The sequence below is a fragment of the Suricata suricatta genome, chromosome 2 (assembly GCF_006229205.1).
Source record: "Suricata suricatta isolate VVHF042 chromosome 2, meerkat_22Aug2017_6uvM2_HiC, whole genome shotgun sequence".
Taxonomy (NCBI): Eukaryota; Metazoa; Chordata; class Mammalia; order Carnivora; family Herpestidae; genus Suricata; species Suricata suricatta.
Window position 1 is genome coordinate 48436478 of NC_043701.1, and position 21499 is coordinate 48457976.

Consider the following 21499-nt stretch of genomic DNA (forward strand, 5'->3'; position numbering starts at 1 on the left):
AGAAGGTTCTCTTAAAAATGAGGTTGAGATCCCTAAAGAAATTGCTTCAATCAGCAGCAGGGCTTAATGACTGTTAATGGGAAGTGGAGATAGGATAGTAAGTGTTACTTTGATTAATAAGAGAACTGCAGAGAATTTAAATTGTGCCACTGATGGATTATTTTCTTCAAGCTTGATAAGCACTTCTCATTTGTTCTTAAATTTGGTCAATACTGTTAAAGGCAGCAAAATGAAGTATAATTAATTCTATTACGGCTGCTGAGACCACGTGTTACTAAGAAACAGATTATGATGCAGGCGACAGCACAAGTCACAGTGTTGACAGTTCGATGCTTTGAATACCTGTCGTTGCTTGTTAGCCTCAAAGAATGAAGAAAATATTTCTGTATCCTGATTTCGAGATACCTAAAACTGTTTTCATCATCTGTACGTGTTCCACTGACCTAAATCAGGGAGTATCAATACAATGACCAACTGACCCTACAATGATCCTGCCTTGGAAATATAGAGAGTAAATAAAAGGTTGGGATCATATATCAGTTCAAACATTAGGAGCTGGATGCTCGTTTTGAATTAATCACTAAGAAAATGAGATATTGATTTGATGTTGAAAGAAATCTTTACATATTTCCTCTTTTTCAAAAATTCTGCCCCATATTCCAAACCATGCTTTTCTTTACCTTCGCTATTAATTTTACTCAGAAGAGTGGATAAACAGGTTCAGAAACAAGAGATCTTATTTTAGTAGACAATTTTATTTACTCTGAGAACTAATGCCTAGGATGGCACGAAATTAGACCCATGTCTTCCCTGTCTTCTGACAACAGCAGGATGCAACAGTGTGTCCTGACCAGCCTTCACTCCCCCAACACTTTTTAAAAATCTATCACTATCTATTTATTTAAAGGACACAAATGACTTTATACGTCATGCTAAATGTCGTGCCTGAATGTGGATTGATACATGTGCGGTCTTACCTACTGGTTTTCAGCTTCTTATTCAGTGATTCCCATCCTTACGGCTCATTCTCCGGGGCACCTCTGGTTAATTCAAGGAGTGCTGCCAAGCCTTAAAATGAAAATAAATTAATTCCACTTCATATTTTTTAAAGGAAATAAGCAATGTGTCAGTCCTGTCTCACAGAACCACCAAATAACAGCAGGCTTTTACAACTCCAGAAAGGCTGGGAATCAGACGCCCGCTGATCATGTGTCCTTCTGTTCGCTATTTCTATTTCCAAGGCTTGCGCCTCTTCCAAAGTGTGTAAAGTCACTGGGTGAGTAATCTTGGGTTAATATAAAACCTAAGTATGGTGGGCTGAGAGTGCAGTTGTAGTTTCCCAGAAGTTCTAATTCCGTTATTAAAAATGTAAACCTTATCTATTATGAATTGAGGACTAATCCTCTTGCCCAGATGTCCCATAAGCATAATTTCTAAAGATGGGGAAATTATAGGAAGCACATTTTAGACCAGAATGTGAAAGTCAAGCTATTCTAGAAACCATTGGCAGGAGAGCTTATTTTTGGAGATAGAACACCGTGTCTGAGAAAGAGCCAGAGCCAGCAGCTGCCAGCAGTCTGGGTTCTGGGGTACTTAGGCCGCTGCAAAGCCCTGAAAGCTCTGAACGACCTTGAATGAGTGAGTCTCTTAATGCCTCTGGGACCAAGTTCTCTCCCCTGTAAAGTAAGGAGTTGGCCCAACTGATTTCCCTCCTCCTTTTCACCCTTGAAAATGCTAGTCTTTGAGTAAAGCTTAAACATAGGATATTTAAATGGTCCTTTTAAAGCTGCTGCTCAACATGATGTGGTCCGTGCAGACTAGAATGCCCACAGTGCTTTAAGCTCACAATCTTCTGGGGTGGGAAATTCGTTCTGCAAATGGAAAGTGCCCCCTGCCACATATCTATGCTAGAGACAGAACTGCCTTCAAGGTCCTTGAATGCCCTGGGGCGGGGGGAGGGGGGTGGCGAAATAAGCAAGGGTACAAACCCTTCAGTAAGTGGGATACTTTTTCCAGAAGTGCGTTGGTGAGGCGCAAACCATAAAGTGTTTGCATGATAAACTGGGCTCAGAGACAACTCTCTGGCAGGGGGAAACCAAGAGTGAGGACACCACCCACCAGAGGAAGGGTAAGTGGAAACATGGAAGGGATAAATTCAACCTGCTTGCCTGAATGAAAAGAAGTGAAGTACTCATCTACGTCAGCTTGTTGCTTTGTCTGAGCTTTTTTTTTTTTCTATTATATATATTTGCAAAGAGCTCTTGTTAATTCAAGAAAGAAAAAAAAAACAAGCAAAGGAAAGATTGTTTCTGTTGCCTTTTATGCAGAGATTCCCACCCATAGCAACTCCAATAATTTTGACTTTGGCTTTCCAGATTGCTGCAGACAATTCGTGTTTAAAAACTTCGAGCTGGGCTGTTTCCATTCATACTGTATCTCTGTGTTTGCCGGTAGAATTTGGTACAACTTACGACTTTAGAATTACTGTATAAGGCTCAGAGGTGTGAAACGCCATTTCGAGTAATGCCTTTCTTCAGTTAATATAGATAAATATTGATGGCAGGCAGCAGTAAAACAAGTCATTAAATTCTCCAGTGCAAGTGTGGCCCACACATTGCTGGAAGCTACGAAATCACACCAGGCTCGGAGAAGCCCGCTGCATCTGATTAGAGAGTGCTCACCTCCCTGGCTTCCTCCTTCCAAACTGGAAAACAAGGGAGCGTGGGTGGGGCTGGATTTACACGGCAGGTCTCTTCTATTCCCCGTCTTCCTGCTACCACCCTAATGAATTCCTGGGTGAGCCAGAAACCTTTGAAAAATGGCAATCAGTGGCAAATGGGAGCTCTCGTGCCCGGAAAACAAAGAAACTTCAAATCTAAACTCGTAACCCCATAAAAGCAGCTAAAGATTTGGAGGGACAGCACGCCCCCTCCTCCACTACTGTTTCGATTATTTCACTTCAGAGTCTTATTGGCGATACGGAACTTGGCCTGGGTCACATAGATGCGTGGGGGGTTGGGGGGAGGCTGGCTTCGGGGGCCAGATAACATGTCTGTTGCTTGATTCCCTGGGATGAAAAATGACGGAACCGCTTCCTCATTTTATAACACCATCCTTAAGGATTGCAGCCGGGTATAGATTTTGAAGCACCGCAGTGCGGGGTATCCTTTCTTCAAGGTGTTTTTAATGGGCTCTGGGTTGTCAAAGACACCGCTCTGATAATGAGGCTGAGCCCCGTGTGAGGAGAAAGCTCTGTAATGAGGGAGGAGGACAATTTGTTACAGTTATGTGGTTACTTGGCCATAATATCTTTTTGAGGTTTATTAAATCATATAAAATTTCAATTTACACTGTAATATTCTATAAAAGATGGAGCACACAGAAGTAATAAGTATGACAACATTTCTTTCATTTATGAATCGTATTTGTTGATTGTGTTAACACTGCCACATCCAGCAGCAGGATTATTTATGTCGGGACAGTAATTTTCTATCTCCAATTTAATTTTGTAAAAGTTAATTACAAATTAGAATAAAATGAATGCAGTTATGGAAGGCAGGGAAATGCTGAGATGGGATGTTATTGGGGGAAATATTTACTCAGGCTGTTCCTTGTGGAGATCATTGTTATGGGAACCCAGTGGCTAAGGTGGCTTTTGACACCCCTGTGCCACCCATGTGTTGGATGAAGAGAGCCTCTTGGTTTTATTTACTAGGACGTGAACTGTCCTGGGAGGCACATAACTCCCTATGTTCTCAGTGGTCATTCTAGAAACCCCTTCCTTTCCCAGTCCAGCAACTGGGGCCCAGACAGGTTACAAAACCTGCCGAAGTCAGCCAGCAAGATCCTGACAGAGCGAGGACTAGAATTTAGGTCTCTTGACACCAGGTCAGATGACTTTCACTTCACTTAAATGTGCGTATATATTCGTTTCTGTCTTAAAAAGTGGGGGAGGGGGTTTAGAAGAGGCAGAAATTTTCTCCAGATTTCACCACAAGGCAATCTGTGCCTGGGGAGAAGGCAAATGAAATGGAAGTATTCTCCAGGCGGGGACACTCTCTTTCCCCTGCCCTTTGAACCCTTTTTCCATGTTGCCGTTGGTAACAACCAAGTTCCTCCCGTAGACTTTCTACCAAAGCGGAAGAGTCAGATACTACTGTGCAAGCATCGCTCCTGTCAACCCCCTCCCTGCAAGGGCGAGAGAAGCACGGGGAACTGAGACCTGAGACCGGAAGCGGAAGTGAGAGAAGCCTCAGGCCCCGGCCTGGGAAACCCAGGGCCTTCATTTACTTCCACTGTCACTCGCGCGGTTCCCCGTGTGCTGTTCCCCACCCCCGGCCTTGCCCAAGTGGCTTTATGCCTCTACTGAGAGGACTGAGAAGACTCAGAGGACTGAGACTTCACTAGCGGAGAAGACTGGTGAGCTCAGTGACACCCGCTTATTTCCCTCCACATTCACTCCGCTTTTTTCAGTCGGATGATCTCTTCGCCTTCCCGTCCTCACCCCTACACTTGAACCATTTCGGGGCCCGCTGAAATATCAAGATTGACTTGCTAGGTGAAAGACTTTTATATTTAGTTTTTAATAGAGCAAAAGTGACTCTAAATTTGTTAATATTCTTTAGGTTACATAGGACAAATTACAGATAAGTGAATCAGTAATGAAATTTGTAATGAGAATTTCTCAAGTATGAAATGTTGGCGCAAGGAAAGTTAATTGCGGGGTTTTACAGCCATTATAGTTTATATCATAAATGCAAAAATGACTAGGGCCATTTAATTACAGTAGGAACACACTAAATTTTTATGGAGTGCCATTTTGTTAAAGAGGTGCTCGGGACATTAAGAGCAAATACCATCCTAACAGTGGGCCAGGTAGCTTTTGCAACATCAAATAAATATGCTATTGCTACAAAATTATTCCTTAGATACTATAATTGACATGATGACTAATGAGATGGGTTTATTCTCACAGCTTCACATACTCAATTCACAGTGTCGGAAAGTTATTTCTTTGCCCTGCCATCCGTAGACCTAGAAGGAACCAGAAAAATCCCTCTTGGAAAACACTATCTCTGCCACTTCTCTAATTAACCTTCAAAAATGCATTTTGAAATATAGAAGTTGGTGCCTGGCATAGAAATTGGATTGTCTCAGGAAAAAAGACCCAAGTGCTAATTTGTTCCTTATTAAATATCTGCCGTGTCAAAATTACAGGCAGTTAATGTTTTGGCGTCTTTCAGCAGGACCAAGGACAGCTTCTCCTGAGGGCCAGGCACAGTGGGGTCGTTCTAGTACCATTTACCCCAGAAACCAGAGTTGTCCTCACTGACGGCACCCAAGCTCGACTCCCCGTCACTGTCTCCTCAACCCCCAGTCCAGCCAGGTCCCTGTGAGGGTCAGATCCCCTGGTCTCTAATGGAAGGTGGGTATATAATGGGACAGACAGAGAATTTTCATTAGAATCCATCACTGTGGGGGGATGCAGCCCCCTCCTTCCCTTCTCATCCCAGGCTTCAGAGCTTCCAGAAGAGAAAAGAACATTTCATGGGGAAAAGAGCTAAATTAACTCTGGACCCCTAAATGATTCAAATTGTTTTGGAAACCTAGAATGGTAGTACTCCCATTATTTTTAAAACCTAAGGACAGTTTAACCTCTCTCTGTTATCCAGTAAATTCCCAGGGAGAATATTCTTCTAGCCAGTATTCTTTTTTTCAAAACCAAATGAAAGGTAAATGTGGTTTCTTGTGTTTAATCAGTGAAACCAAAAATCTAGGTAGGGACTGTTGATTTGTAAAACCTGCATTCAAGACCCTGGTCTGCTATGTGGTAATCATGATACTTTGAGCCCCTTTGTCCACATCGGATAACCAAGAACGTAACAATAATTCTGATTTCCCAGAGATGTTGTAAGAATCTGATAATTGAGTGAAGAATGTGTAAATATAAAAACAGGATATCACATGTTCTTTGCATTATTCCCAACAGTTGGAGGGAAGGTAGCCACACAAGTGTCCACTGATGGATGAATGGATTATCAAAATGTGGTATGTACATACAATGGCCTTAAAAGGAAGGAAATTCTGACACATGCAAGTACATGGATGAATCCCAAGACCCCTCTGTTGAGCGATATAAGCCAGTCACAGACGGACAAGTACTATCTAATGCCCCCTGTGTGAAATACCCAGTAGTCAAACTGTGAGATGTCAAGTTCATGGAGACAGAAAGTAGAACAGTGGTTCCCAGAGGAGAATGAGACGTTACTGTTGAATGGATGCAAGTTTCAGTTTTCCAAGATGAGAAGAGATCTGGAGATGGATGGTGGTGATGGTGGTACAGCAATGTACATGTACTTAACGCCAGGAAACCCTGTTCTCTTAGCAATGGTTAAGGTGGCAAACTTTATGTTATTGCATTTTATCACAGTTATTTATCTGTTTTTAGTGTTTATCTATCTATCTATCTATCTATCTATCTATCTATCTATCTATCTATCATCTCTCATTTATGGATAGTTACTTTATTTTAGGTTAGAATCTATAGTATATATTCTTGCTGAATTGTTTCAGCTTTGGCTCGTCCAGGTTCATTGCTATCTTCTTTGGACAGGTTCTTATCTTTCTGGGGGCATTTTCTTATTTTCTGGCATTACAAGATGTTGCAGGCTCATCTTGTATTTTCCATGTCCTGGCTCAGAATCGTCCACTTCTCCAAAACTTCTGGTTCTTTTTATTGGAGAGTGGTGTGTAGACACCCAGATAGTTGTGTTGTAGGTGTGTTCATTGCTCCTGGGATGATAGTGCTTTTAGGCTTTCATATATATGTATGTATGTATATATATGTGTGTGTGTGTATACATATATAGAGAGATATACATATATGAATATATGTGGTATTATTTAATACTAATACCACAGGGATCATTTTATACTTATCCCTTTTCTTATAACATCTTTCTCCTACAGTGGAAACCACTGCTCGCATTATCTAAGATATATTTACCTATTTATTAATTCTGTTATCTACATGGATTAGTTCCAGACTTGCTAGCTGACAGTCCTGTGAGAAACACGTTTATCGACTAGACCACAGCATTTATGCACAGTCCTGATTGTCTTTAGCCTTACGCTAGCCAGTCAGGACACTGTTTTTTACAATGGTTTAGTTATTGTCTTCCCTATCCCTTTAATGTTGTTGTTCATTTGCAATAGAGCTAGATTTAGTTTTAGTATTTGTATTCTATTTGTCTCCTACACACACACACACACACACACACACACACACACACACACACACACATCCTGATTGCTTCGCATTATTTATTTATTTGGGATATGTGAAACTCTACTATGACTCTTAAGTCAAACTGTACATGAGATGTACTCAGAGAAGGAGGGCTCTTTCTTTCTCCTTTCCTTCCCTCTTCGGTTCCCCAGTTCTCTCCACGCTTGCCCACTCACCTGCTGTAGGTTGCCCATACCCATCGTTTCTGGCTAATCCTCTCTGCAATTCTTTTTGTGCAGGTGAGTAGATGGCTGGGCATTTTCCTATATTTTCTCTCTCTCTCTCTCTTTACATGAAAGGTAGCATACTCCAAATACTCTTTTGGACTTGACTTTTTTTCACTGAACAGTAGAAGATGGAATCTTCACATTGTTCAAAAGGGAGCATAAGTTTCAAAAGGCTGAGAAGTGCTGGGGTACCTGGGTGGATCAGTCAGTTAAGCATCTGATTCTTGGATTCAGCTCAGGTCATCATCTCATGGGCGTGGGATCGAGCCCCACATTGGGCTCTGTGCTGAGCCTGGAGCCTGCTTGGTCTCTCTCCTTGTTTCTCTGCCCCTTCACCTCTAACTCTCTAAACAAACAAAGTTTTTTTTTAAAGGCTGAGAAGTGCTAAGTAGACTGAACAATCTCCAACCACTTTTAAAGTAGAAGGACTCTAGCAGAATATGAGAAAGATGTAGTCTAGAAGACTAGTCTAGGAAGACTAAATTGGCCTTGCTTTCAAAGAGCCTACAGTGGAACTAAGGAGACAAGATGTGTATTCATGGGGAAAATTGTCAGGGCTCCTGGGTGGCTCCGTCGGTTGAGTGCCTGACTTTGGCTCAGGTCACAATCTCACAGTTCATGGGTTCCAGTCCCATGTTGGGCTCTGTGCTAACAGCTCAGAGCCTGGAGTCTTCTTCGGATTCTGTGTCTCCCTCTCTTTCTGCCCCTCCCCTGCTTGTACTCTGTCTCTCTCTCTCTCAAAAATAAATAAAACAAAAAAAATTTTTTAATTGTCAACCTTCTGAAATGAATTGCTTCTTCTCAATCTGCCAGGAGAAGAGCATCAGACAGTGATAATTTTGTCAAAGAAATTCCAGTGGAAAGAGAACAAAGCTCTAATGATATGAGCGAATGCTCTGGGACTTACAGAAATCCAGAGGGTTGGCTGAAACTGATCTAATGTCTTGCTTGTTGCAGGTCATGTGTCACTTAAATCTCTTTAGTCCACTTGCTGTGTTGGGTCCCTTATGTCAGTGCTTCTCAGACTTGAGCTTGCACACAGACCTCCTGGCCATCTTGTTAAAATGCTGATTCCGACTCAATAGGGCTGAGTGGAGCCTGAGACCATGCATTTCTAACAAGCCCCCGGGTCATGCTGCTGTTGACCACACTTGAGTAGCAAGACCTTATGTGGCATCTAGGACTCAAGTTCCAAAAACCTGTTCCTTTGATATGGAATCAATATGGTTTCCACAATATGCAAAAAAAAAAAATCCCAACAAAAATCAGAATCCTATTTCCAGGCTTTGCATTCTCCTGTTTACAAAACCATGTGGAATTCCTGGTCTAATTGTAAGACAACAACACGAAAACATTAAAGTAAGTTTACTGATGCATATAATTCATGATAAAACAAAAGCTTTATGTTCACTGGAAAGTAGATTCCAAGCCTTCACAGATACACCTGCTGTGCAAGGCAGATTAGATGTGGGTATTCACCGAGCTGCTCTGATGTATACAAGATTGACTTGAAGGTAAAATAGCCTCCCCGGATTTTGATTGTGCTTCTATCTAAGTAGGGTTAATTAGACCTTGGACTTCATGATAGTGATCGGTGCGTAACACAGTGCTGACGCTGCAAAATCACCTGTAACCTGTCTCGGGTTTCCTGAATTGAATTCTTGTTCATGCATATACAATGAACTCACCGACACATGGTCTCTCCTTAATGTTTTTAAAAATCTTTTCATAAAATATGTATGCTTTGAAGTCCAAGGAAGACACAAAGCGTATTTTCACAACAGCTACAGGTTGTAAGAGATTTTTCCATGGTCAGTGCCAATGTGTAAGGGTTAACACACAAATCCTACGGCACACTTGGCAGGTAGTGACTTGATTCAAATGTTCTTGGGAGGAGAAAATATTTGATAGGGTTAGCAACAAGCTCTGGCCTGGTATGACATCTATTGCTCCTGGAGCATACTGTTTTTTCACAGAAGAAGACTTGACTTGAGCTTGCTAGATACCACTTGTGGCTTCTCAGGAAGTACTACTGACGTCATCCAAGAACCTCATGCAGGCTTGAAATCAGGGCATTCCTTCTCCCTTCTCCTTCTCCCTCTCTCTCCTTCCCTCCCTCCCTTTCCCACCCCTCCTGATTACATTTGACTGTCTAGCCCAATGAGGTATCTGATTCTGTGGTTCTTGGGGGTGGGGTGTGTTTCCACCCTTCCTTCACCTTCCATTCTCATTGGCCCCCCGGCCCTGGGCCCTCCTCCTCTCTCATTTATGGGAATATAATACTCTCCTCCCTGTTCCTGAGGCTGTAACTTCAAACTCCCCTCTGTGCCACTGCTGTCTGAAGAAACTTCCTAAAGCCTGGCTCTGATCATGTCACAGCTGCCCCTTCCAGGGCTTTCCATAGGCCACCAAATTGACAACAGGTTTCTCGACGCAGCCCCAGGCCAGACTTCCACCTTGTCCTTGGTACACACCACCTGAGATCTGTGCTCTAGACCGTATTATTATTCCTTCAGTGACCACCTCCCTTCCTACTCTGAGCCTCTGCTCCTACTCTTTTCTCCATCTAGGTCCTCACCCCACCCCACCTGATCGCTGCCTACCACAGTCTCACTTACCTTGTAAAGCCCACCCTTTTTCCATGAAGCCTTTCCTGATCCCACAAAAGGGACTTATTTTCCAGGCCCTTCTGACCTATGGTACACAGCTTATGACATACCACCTTTGGCCTTGGGAAGCAGCAAGTCTTAGTCTCCTTGTGGTGGTCATTGTCATGGGATCATATTCCTGGGCCCTCTTTGAGTATGTGGAACCATGGACTGTGTCATGGGCAATGTGTCATGGACAATGTGCAGGGAATGGAAGGAATGTGTGTCCCTTCTGGGATGAACATGCATGAGCCCTCCATGTCTCTCTCTTCCCCTTTCCTGGGAGACCCCAGTGTTTGAAGTGGTGGCTGCCTTATTAGCCCATGTCCTCAAGTGATCATAGTGACCAGAGACCCCAGGTGATCCACAATGGACATGCAGCATGCCTAAGAAACAAGCTTTGGATATTGTAAGTCAGTCGGGTTTTGAGGTTGTTACCACAGCAAAACCTAGTTCCATGGATTCCTAGATCCACCAGCTAGGAATTTTGCCCTTTGACTGGAAATGTCTATGCCATCTAACATAGTGTCTACATGTGATGGGAACTCAGGCATTACTTGTGGGATTATGTTTAACCAAATTGCATCCAGTGTAGAATGACAAGGAAGGCACCGTGGCCTGGCGGTCAGGGGCAAACCCTCCAGAGTCGGGGTACTACGTCTCGGCTTCCTGACTTGGACAAGTGACTCCCACACCCTAAGCTTTAACTTTTCCCTCCACAAAGGGGATAATAATTCAACCTCCATTAGAGATAGAACCTCTGGGTTCTTGTGAGGATCAACTATGATAATGCATGTACACGCAGTGAGCAGCCAATTAAAGTCAGTTGTTACTAATTTTTGCTGTCTCTGTTACTGTGGACAGTCTCTCAGTACTATGCTGGTATTTAACTACAGGGCTGGACAAAGAAGAATCTGGAAATCAGGTAACATTAGGATTGGAGTCAGAGCAGCCAGGGACAAGAAGACTCCATGCTGAGGGACCCATGTGGCCTGCCCTTGCTGCTGGCCTCCCCCATCTGCCAACTTTAGGCAACCCAGTGCCAAACTCTTCCTCACTGGAGGACAGAGGACCTCACAAGGCCACAGACAACCTCCCAAGGACCCCAAGTGGGTCAGCGGATGTCAGGCTCTTTAGCCACATCTCCTGTCAGAGCCCCTGACTTTAGACTCCAAGAACAAGATGTGTGTGTTGCTACCAAAGACTGAACATGAGCTAATGTCACCAGCAGGGAAGAATAATAAGCAAATGTGTTAATTAAGGCTAATTAGTCTATTTTTATCTCCAATCATTTCTTGGAACCAAGGAAGTCATTATAGTCCATTGTATCTCCAGGAAAAGATACTGTATTTGCATTTCTATATATGGCTACATTTTCTATGTCACACATTGCATTAGGATCCTAGACACAATATTTTCTATATGGTCACCTGTAATCATGCCTATGCCTTAGCCTAATATGTAACTGTCCTCCTACATTTTTTTCAAAGTAAACTTTGTGCCCAAAGTGGGGCCTGAACTCATGACCCTGAGATCACAAATCTCATGCTCTACCAACAGAACAAGCCAGCCGTGCTCTGATTGTCCTTCATAATAAAAGAACAAACAGAACTCAAATTTTTTCCATTGCATTAACTCACTAGTATTTACTGAGTGACCAGAGTCCCTGCCTCCAAGAAGCTTATTCTAGAAAGAGGTTCCAGCAAGCAGCTGACTTGGTGAACCAGGAGAATTCTGACGATATGGAGAAGCTTCTAGAAGATGTCACAGGCTCTGTGCTTGAACTCGGTGAATATTTCCTCGTTGACCTGGTTGAACACAAAGAAGAGATGCTTATTCTGTCCATAGATATAGCCTACCAGTGGGAGAAACGGTTAGTCTATTGATGACACAATCAGGATTCAAAATGTCCTCAATGGGTCATAAACTCATAACAAAGAAGCCAATAAAAATAAATGCAAAGTCCTGCATTTAGGTAAACAGAATCCATTACTGGGTTCAACAGCTCCTGTGGCAACAACAGTGGGTTTCAGTTCGCCTTGAGCTCAGAGGGTGCCCACCACATGGGTATTTGCTACACATTTGAAATGCCGTCTTGGGCCACAAGGGCCCTGCCATTGAGTTCACTTGGATTCCTCCATGGCAGAGAGAAATCGAAGGGGTTTAGGATGGTGAAGTGTCTGTAAACAATCTTAAATGAGGGATATTTAAACCAAAAATGTGTTAAAGCAAAGATGTGTTAAAAATATCAACGCCTGTGAAGTTAAGAATGGAGAACACAGGTTCTGTCTGTTCCAGAGTGTGGACATCAGCTTAGCCTGATGTGTTTCAGAACAACGTGATCCATTGGTGGCAGAGGGGCCTTCACAGAAATGAGCCTGATGTAGAAGCTTTCACGCCAAGGTGGCATTAGTATCTCCAGGGATCTGTGTAAGGGAGATATTGATGCTGGTCTTTGCGCTAAGAGGCTCTGTCCATCTGGTCTATCCAGATTTGTGGCTAGAATGGACTTACTCTGTCATGGGACTTTCTGTTCTCTTATAAGGACACACTTTTAATTTGTAATGGAAAGCGGTAGAAACATAGGATTTGCTTTATGTACATTTGCCCTAATATATACTTAACCATAGAAGTATATAAAACATTAAAAAAAAAAAAAAAAGACAATTCAGTGTAAAGGGTTTTTAGCTGTCTTGCCCAATTTGCAAACCAGACTTGCAGTGTTGGTATACTATAGGCCCCAGATGCTATCACTAGATCATGAGCTGCTATTCTAGAAGATTCAGATGGCCGGGCAACCATTTCACATAGGCTTCTCCAAGCCCACTGGACAACAAACCCGTTGAAATTCCAACGTGAAGGAAGTTTATGTGGCTCTTTTTTCCCCCTATAATAGATGCTCTGTCGAGTAGCGTGTTTCGTGCTGTGACAATTCATTCCTGCACTTGTGACAGGACCGCCGGCTGATTTCACTATGCTCAATTAGGAGAAAATGCATATTTTAATCTGCCCCGTGGTGAGGCAACACTTTGCTCAGTGGCCTTGGCAAACCGGCCATTTAACCATTTAGGTGGGTGGAGGCTTCCTCTCCAGCCTGTCACTCGGCTGCCAGCAGCCTCTCCATTCTTGCTTTGTTGCCAGCACTTCCCAGGTTGCAGAATATAAACAATTAAAGGCCACTCCATCATTCTTTGAGCCACTGTGCTGCGGCCCAGCCCCTTCGGCAGTGGCCGCCATCCTGGCTGCTAGCAAATAGCTCCGTGCCATGTGCGCGCACTTGAAATGCCTTTCCTTCTCTCCTTTCCTGGCCTGCCAGAGTTCAGAGCCAGCAGGGACGCCTGCACATGGCCCCTTTGCCCAAGGTCTGTTGTTTTGCCCCCAAGTCAAGGTTAGAAATTGGGGCCTGTCTATTTTGGAATTGAGAAGGCTGCTCTGCCCCCTCTGGCCAGCTCAGATCTGGCGTCAGTCCAGTAACCGTCCTGGAGACCCTGCTGAGGACCAGTCCTTGAACGGGCCATGCCCACTGCCGCCTCATTCACCATGACCCCCAGCTGCTGCAACAGAGAGCAAAATTGTTCCCTTCTTTTTTTTTCTTCTTTTTAAATTTCCTAATTAGTGAGATGATCCGTGTGAGATGTTTTTCCTCCTTTCTTTTTATTCCATCTTCTTTCTTCTGTCTAGCCTTTGAGATTTCTTAGAACTTCAAGTTGACACACGCATGACCTCAGAGGCGGGTAGGGTGAGCCTCGGGTGGAAATCATAGCTGGTGAACCCCTGTGCTGGTGGACGTCTTTGGTTTCCCCAAGGCTCAGACGGACCTGGGATCCACTAACTGAGTTATTTAATCCCTCTCTCTCTCTCTCTCTCAATTTTATTTATTTTGAGAAAAAGAGAGTGCTAGCAGGGGAGGGGCAGAGAGAGGGGGAGACAGAGCGGGAGAGAGAGAATCTCAGGCAGGCTCTGCCTGGTAGCCTCACGTAGGCTTGAACCCATGAACAGTGAAATCATGACCTGAGCCAAAATCAAGAGTCAGATCAAGTTATTTAACCCCTCTTAAGTCATACTTTTCTTATTTTCAAATGGGAAGAGTAACAGTCCTGCCCTTCCGGGTTCTCTGTGAGGATGATACTTAGATACCCAAAGAGCTTATATTTATTGAGATCTCTCCCTGTGCTCCCAGGAGCACATCTCATTTAACTCATGGACCAACCCTATGAGTATCCCCATTTGATAAAGGCAGGGCTGACCCTCAGAGTGATAAGCAACTGGCCTGAGTAAAAGAACTTAATGAAGGGCTGAGCATAAAGCCTGGGACTAGGGGCAGGGGCTGGAAAAAGATTTGCTTTGTTTTCTAAAAAATCCCAAAGAGGGGACATGAAAGCCAGAGTCCGAGATGGCAGAATCCCTGTTTCAAAGCTAGGTGTCCTCATGGTCGGTGAAATGTCCACAGAATGGCCTCGGAGCCAAGCATTTTCCTCTTCCCATTTTGAAACTAGGAAGAACCCCAAGATTTTTCATTGGCCCTGATTGTTTTTTAATCAATGTTACCCAAATTGTTTCCTCTAACTGCAAGTGACAGCCCAGCATCAGGCTCAAGCCACCAGCTAGGCACGGGCACAGATGCTCCGGGTTTCTGTTGAGAGAGTGGAAATCACTGAACCCTTTGTGTGAACCTGCCTAAGGACCAAGAGCAGACAGTAGAGTGGGGACCAGACAGCCTTAAATTCTCTGCAAGATTATCCCATTTCTGATGCTTTTACAGAGCCTGTGACTTGTTGCCACAAGTCCCTTTCACTAAATCACTACAGCCCAGGGCTGAGGGAGGCACCAGCCCCAGGATCCATGAGCGTTTTTCTAAGGAGGAAATCACAGGCACACACCAGCCTTCCCTTCCCACTTCCCTTCCGTCCCTGCTGCCTCCCTTTTCCACTAAAGCAGCATTAAAGAATCAAGGGTCACTAATGGAGACCTGGGTACCCTCGAAAAGGTTGAAGTCAGCATCAGCACCCCAAAATGAGTGATGCCACCCAAAGGATATGCTGGATGGCCGGTCCAATGGGTTGGATTTTCTAGGTCATCATGTTTGCCTCACTTCTCTCTAATAGATGCAGTGTGTCCCATTCTTCTTGCAAAATGTCCTTTTCATCGCTGCGCTGCCTTTCCGATAAGGCTTGTGTCTTGATATCATAAAAATGATTTCCCACATGGAACACTCTTCCTGTAGAGAATCCCTGCTTTGGTGCCGTGATGTCCCGTGTTACCACGTGTGGGCACGTACGAGCTGACGTGGACTGGTGAGGAGGTGGGAAAGGGCTCTCCACTCAGGTGTGTAGAAAGCTTTCTCAGTATCATCCTCAGAATGTCACAACCAACATGCGTCTTTCTGTACAGGTCCCAGGCTCTTCAAGAAAATATCCTGTCACCCCTGCTAGCAAGAGACTCCACCACAACCACCTTGGATCGTCTCATTTCTTGTTCACTTTATCCACTACATGACTTCTTTTCCTTTATAAGTGAGTGTGGGGAATCACCCCACTAGAAATGATAAGAAGGCAGAAAACAATGGTGGGGCTTGATTTAATGCTCTACTCTCGCCATCTTGCAATTATGCAAAATTTTCAAACAGTAGGCCCCACAAATGATGTAGCTGGTCCTGAAGAGGACAAGCATTTGTTGATCGCTGAGTACTTTCTGGGCTAGTGATTCCCAAACTTGACTGCACATCTGCATCACTTGTTGGAGCCTTCACAGTGTTGCTGCCCAGGCCACACCCCAGACTGATGAATGAGAATGTCTGGATATCAGTATTTTGTAAAGACCCCCCAGGTGTTGTGACTCCATATCCCAGCCACTCTTAAGAGGTATTTAAAAATTTTTTTAATGTTTATTTATTTTTGAAGGAGGTGGTGAGGGGCAGAGAAACAGGGAAACACAGAATCCAAAGCAGCTCCAGGCTCTAAGCTGTCAGGACAGAGCCCAATGCAAGGCTCAGACTCACAAGCTGTGAAATCATGACCTGAGACCCAAGCTCACACCCTGTCCTGGGGGACTGTCCTTGAACTCAGTCTAATCTGAGTCTAAACCCAGTGCTTTCCATCAACCACATGATGTAAGCCAGGCTGCTCTGTTCTAGGCCATTTGTAAATTCTACTGGCCTCTAAATAAAATGGCCAGGTATCCAGCCCTTTCTACTACTAGGAAGATCATCCTAATCATTTCCTTGCTCTTGGCAAGAAAAAGGGAGAATTTTACATAACTTTTCACCCAGAATAAGAACCCTATGCAGGACACACGGGCAGACATCCAGAAACATCCCACGGCCAGCCACGCCACAGCCACCTGGGGTCGGTGCTGCTCCGTGGGGGCGAGATTTCTGACCATTCCCTTGTCGAAGCCTGGCCTCCTCTTGGGAGAGGGCAGCTCCAATTCAGAGAAAGAACTTCAGGCCTCCGTGAGAACGCATTTGCCCTTCATGGGGTTCAGCCCTTCCCCCCACCCCTCTCTGTCGCCACATTCAGAGTCCCCGAGATCTGCAGGGCGTCAGAGTCGATTTGGCTCCTGTGCAAGCACTGCGTGAATGCGCTTCCCTTCAGGTTTGCCTTTTTCCCGCATGCAGAATTTTGCACAAGCTCTCAAGGTCTCCCTACCTCTGAGTTCATCTGTTCCATACCCTATTTCCCCTATTTCCTCTTTTTGACCTGAATCCTTCCCCGCAGCTGGGCCCAGCCAGTCCTGGGATGGCTGAGTGTGGAAGAGGCAGGGTGGGGTGGCTCCTGGTACCCATTCCTGCCGCAGATGGTGGTCTTAGATGGCACCCCCCTCTTCCTGCTGCCCAGCACCTGCACACGGCCAGTTTAGGGAGAGCAAAGACATGGGGAAAGCTCCTCACCTGGAAAGACAGGCTTGCCGGAAGGCACCAGCAGGCCCAGGAGACAACAGACCACGGATTCCCCACCTCTGCCACCCACTCTGATGCACATGGCACCCCTGTGTGTGGCTTGGAAGCCGCTTGCATCGCTGTAGCCTGAGGATGTCTCTCTATGGCGCTCAGCTGGGCTGTTCTCCCTCTTTTCCTCTCTGCGTTGGCCTGAGCTATTGGGTTGCTTCATGCCTGCTTGTGCCTACTTGTCTCTTGTGCCCAGGACTAAATGGGCTTGGTGGACCCCGTGCCACCCTCAGACCGTGAAAAGAAGGGCACTGGTTGGGTGGGGTGGGTGTTCAGAGGGCGTGAGGATTTCAGGTGGAAGGATCTGACAGCTGAGCAAAGGAAGTCAATCGTTCAAAGCAGCCTTACTCAGGGTTAATTGGAGTATTTGGGAAAAGAATCTAAATTAAACAGGTGTTCAGGGCTTATTTGCTTTCCCTACAGTAATTGGCTTTTACATGGGATAGAATGCTTTACCATCTAACAAAGATGTGGTCTAGAAAAGTCTTTGCCCAGACAGCTAGTTTTCAGAAGGAAGGGACATTTGGCCCAGCTGGGACCATCAGCAGGGTGTAGGTGCCGGGGGGAGGGGGGGGGGGGGGAAGGCCAGGACAAGGCTCTTCCTCATCCCCTGAGGCTCCGGCCCTTGACTGGCTCCTCCTGACCGGTCTAAAGAAAGCAAGTCTGTTTTATGGAGCAGACCTTCATCAGCCGGCTTTCTTCCTCCCGGTCTGTGGACAGCACCTGAGGTAAGTGGGATGGTGACATCGGCCTTGGTGGGGCCAGACGCCTAATAGTCTTAGTAAGAGAGCAATTCCTACTTGGAAGCTATAAAAAGCACATCAGTACACCCCGTCCCAATTTAACCAAAATGTGCTCATTTCATTGTCTCTGGAAGATTTTTATAAGGCTGGCACAATGAGCACGGTGGTGTTAAACTCAAAGGTGTCTGACACATTTGCCAACAATGTCCCCATCTGAGTCCATGGGGACATGTGAGTGGATAGAGGTCCGGGGTGTTAATATTCCCGTAACTCGCTTTCATAGTCAGAATCAGCAATCTTATATTCTTCACAGACACACTGGTGTCTTATTAGAAATGGAGTAAATAGAATTTAATGCAATTGAAAAGAAATCCAGCAGCCTCTAATCTAAAGAATGTCATTTCAGGAAAATAGCAGGGACTTACAATTTACTGCCCCTAAATTGGAAAATTAGTTTTAGAACATCGTAAACTTTTAATTGCATGCAGCATGGAAACAGATTTAAAACAGAAAAGAGGGGAAAGCAGAGCTCACGTGTACCAACGAGCTTCCACTGCAGGCCAGGCAGTCACAGCATTTCATGTCCTCTGAACAGCAGCCAGATGACACTCAAGTAACTCTCTCTGAGTTATACATGATGAAATGGAGGCCCAGCAAAGAAACGTATCTTGCCCAAAGTCATAGGGTAGAAAGCTGCAGAGTTTGGATTTAAAATCAGATCCATTGGCTCCAATGCCTGAACTCTTTGAATCTCCTGTAGGACATATGCAGGGGAACGCATTCTTTCTTCCACAGATTGACTCCAACAACTGTCACATAGTGGTTCCAGAAGTTGGTGGCCTACTGTGCCCGTTTCTGCTTCTCTGTGCTTTAGATCTACTTGTGGCACATGAGACAGCGTAGGTAATGCCATGAGAGACAGGACAAAGAAGGCACGGGAAGGTTCCCCTCCCTTCTTTCTAAATTGCATTCTTGAAGACGTCACCTTCATCAGCTCTTCTGGAATATATTTAGAAAGTGGGTTCGAATGTGTCCAATGTTCTCCCTGGAGGCACACACCCCCTGCTCTGTGAAGGTCAGAGGTGAGGCATTTCCAGAAAGTGCAGTCCAATGTAGGCAACCAATCAGGCTGAGTCAACCACGAAAGCCCTCTCCTTAGAGAGCAGGTTAGCTAGAGCTGCACTCTGAGTCCACGGTTCCTTTGCCCCACATGGACAAGGAAGGAAAGCCACAGTGCAGAACAATGCTTTCAAAGCATTTTATTTGCAACATGATCCTTTGTAAGAGGTGAGCTAAGAAGCAGGGTCAGCTAACACAGGGACTTCTCTCCCCTTGGCTGGCGCACCCAGTGTCAGGCTACATCCCCAGGAGGGAGTGGGGAAGCCCCCAGTAGATTCCGCCTCTTTCGGATACAAAGGTGTGTGTTTACCGTGGGTAACCTCACACCGCATGCAGGCAGCCGCTGAGTTGCACGGCGCTGCATGAACCCAAGTGATGCCTTAATGTATCATGTTCAATCACACCCCACAGCTTCTTGGATCCGAGAGAAAGTGACTGGGCCAGGGGGAGCGGCCGCATTTCTCTCCTCCATTCTCTTTTACCTTCTAATTAATTTTTCTAATGGTTCCTTGATGTAATAAACCATTTATCATGGGGACCTTCTTCTGAGGCTTTTCTCCTTCCAAGTTATTAACATGTCCAGGGCTTTCCTAGGGAAAGTTTCTAGGACTTGGCTGTCTGCTGCCCCCAGGAGAATGCCCGTTACGTGTCACGGCCATCCGCATCGTGTGCACAGATGGCACTCTGTGCCAGGCCACCGTTGATTCGCGGATTGTACTTTTTATCCAGCAATGGCCCTGAATGGAGATAGAGCCAGGAAATAGAGCTTTGTCTCGTGAGGCTCTGTGGATAGAGCCAGCTCTGGAAGTCACTGGCCCAGCTGACGCTCAGCTGAAAGCCTTAGCAGGAACACCAGGGCCTGAATGGGGAGGGGACGAGTTTATTAAGCGAGGCATTTGCCAGAGGAGACTGAATCACAAAGAGGCGTCCTCCTGAGAGCCAGGGAAGGCCTGGAAACGGTCTTTTGACTTCAACTTATTCTGATCTGGTCTTCTTGAGATTTCAATAAAAACTGCTTAGATAAAGCCCACCTGTCATGCAATGCGCTTCTTTGCACACATAACACCATTAGTGTCTACACCTACTGAGCATTTACTGCAAGTGAAGGACTGTATATACACCATCTCATTCGATCCTCACCAGCACAGAGAGGTGAGAAATATCAGCCTGTGTGACAAAGAGAGAGACTTGCCTAAGACACAAAGTTAAAGTAGGAAACTCAAGACAAGGAGTCCCTGTCCCAAAGCCAAGTCATCCTCAGGCTAGACACACACAAGCGGTTATGCCCTTGGGGGCTCTGGCCTTTGTGATAAAATTCTAAGCAGAGTCTCAGGCAAAAAAAACATCCAGCCCCCACTGTATTTGCTGCCTAACCTCGAAAGGTGCCTGCCATTAATGCTAGATTGAACCAGAGCTCTTGCTGAGACGATATTTTGGCAGATTCACACCCTTGATGAGATTGCTGTCTACGATGAAAGTTGATTCAAGGTCTTGGGACCATTTTTCACACGAGACCCACGTTTATTAGTGGGGAGTGTGTGGTAGGGACACCCGGCCGGCACTTAATTTGACCTGGTAAACATAGAAGCGAGGAGCCCCTTCATCTGTCCCCCTGAGCCAGCCCTGCTCCCTGCTGAGGTGTGCCTCATAAATTCAGCCATTGTGTCTGTGAGCGCCTTGGCTGGAACTGGTTTTATGAGATATCACGGTGCTGTGCTGTGCTGTGCACCTGTGTAGCTGAGAGCAGAATGTTTGCTTCGGGTGGAAAAAAAATATCCAGACACTGGAAGGAATTCAAACACAATCCCCTTTTGTTAGCAGTAAACAAGGAACGTGCGGCCTGGAGTCACTTTGCGAAAGATAATTGAAAGAAACTCATGAGCCTCTACTTTACATCCATATCCTTTAATCCTCTGGATAAAATTTCACATACCCAGCGAGGTAACAGGCATTATTTTGTTCCCCAACAGCCAGGATTTTAATGCGATCCTTTGGCTTTCTCCCTTCCCGCTGCCTTTGACCCGGCCACAATTAGGATAGGAACTGGACTGCTGCATTGCCTCAAAATAGAGCACTTGGTGGAAATCCTTGTTTAAATGTTGTTCTTTTCCTGTAGAAATCAGAAATCCCCAGGTCTTAGTGCATAAGCCTTTCCATGCCATGATTGTGTGTCGGACTCCAAAGAGCAGGACATATGGGCCTGGCAGGCAATGGAGCAAGGAACCCTCGGCTGTTTTATGTTAGTGATCTGTGGCTCAAATAGCAGCCACCCCAGTCAGGAGGCCGTGTGGTCTAGCAGACAAAGCACTTACAACAAAGGTAGAGAGTCTTGAGAATCTGTCAGCTTGCTTCTTCACCTTAGGTCAATCAATTAACTTTCCTGTGTTTCAAGTCTTTCTTCCCCCGGCATAGTGGGAATAACTTCTATTTGCCCAATTCCTAAGATGCTGCGAGAATTAAATTACATAGTAGCTGCAAAATAATTCAGCTTCATTGGAATTGGGCATCGTCTGAACCTCAATGGAATG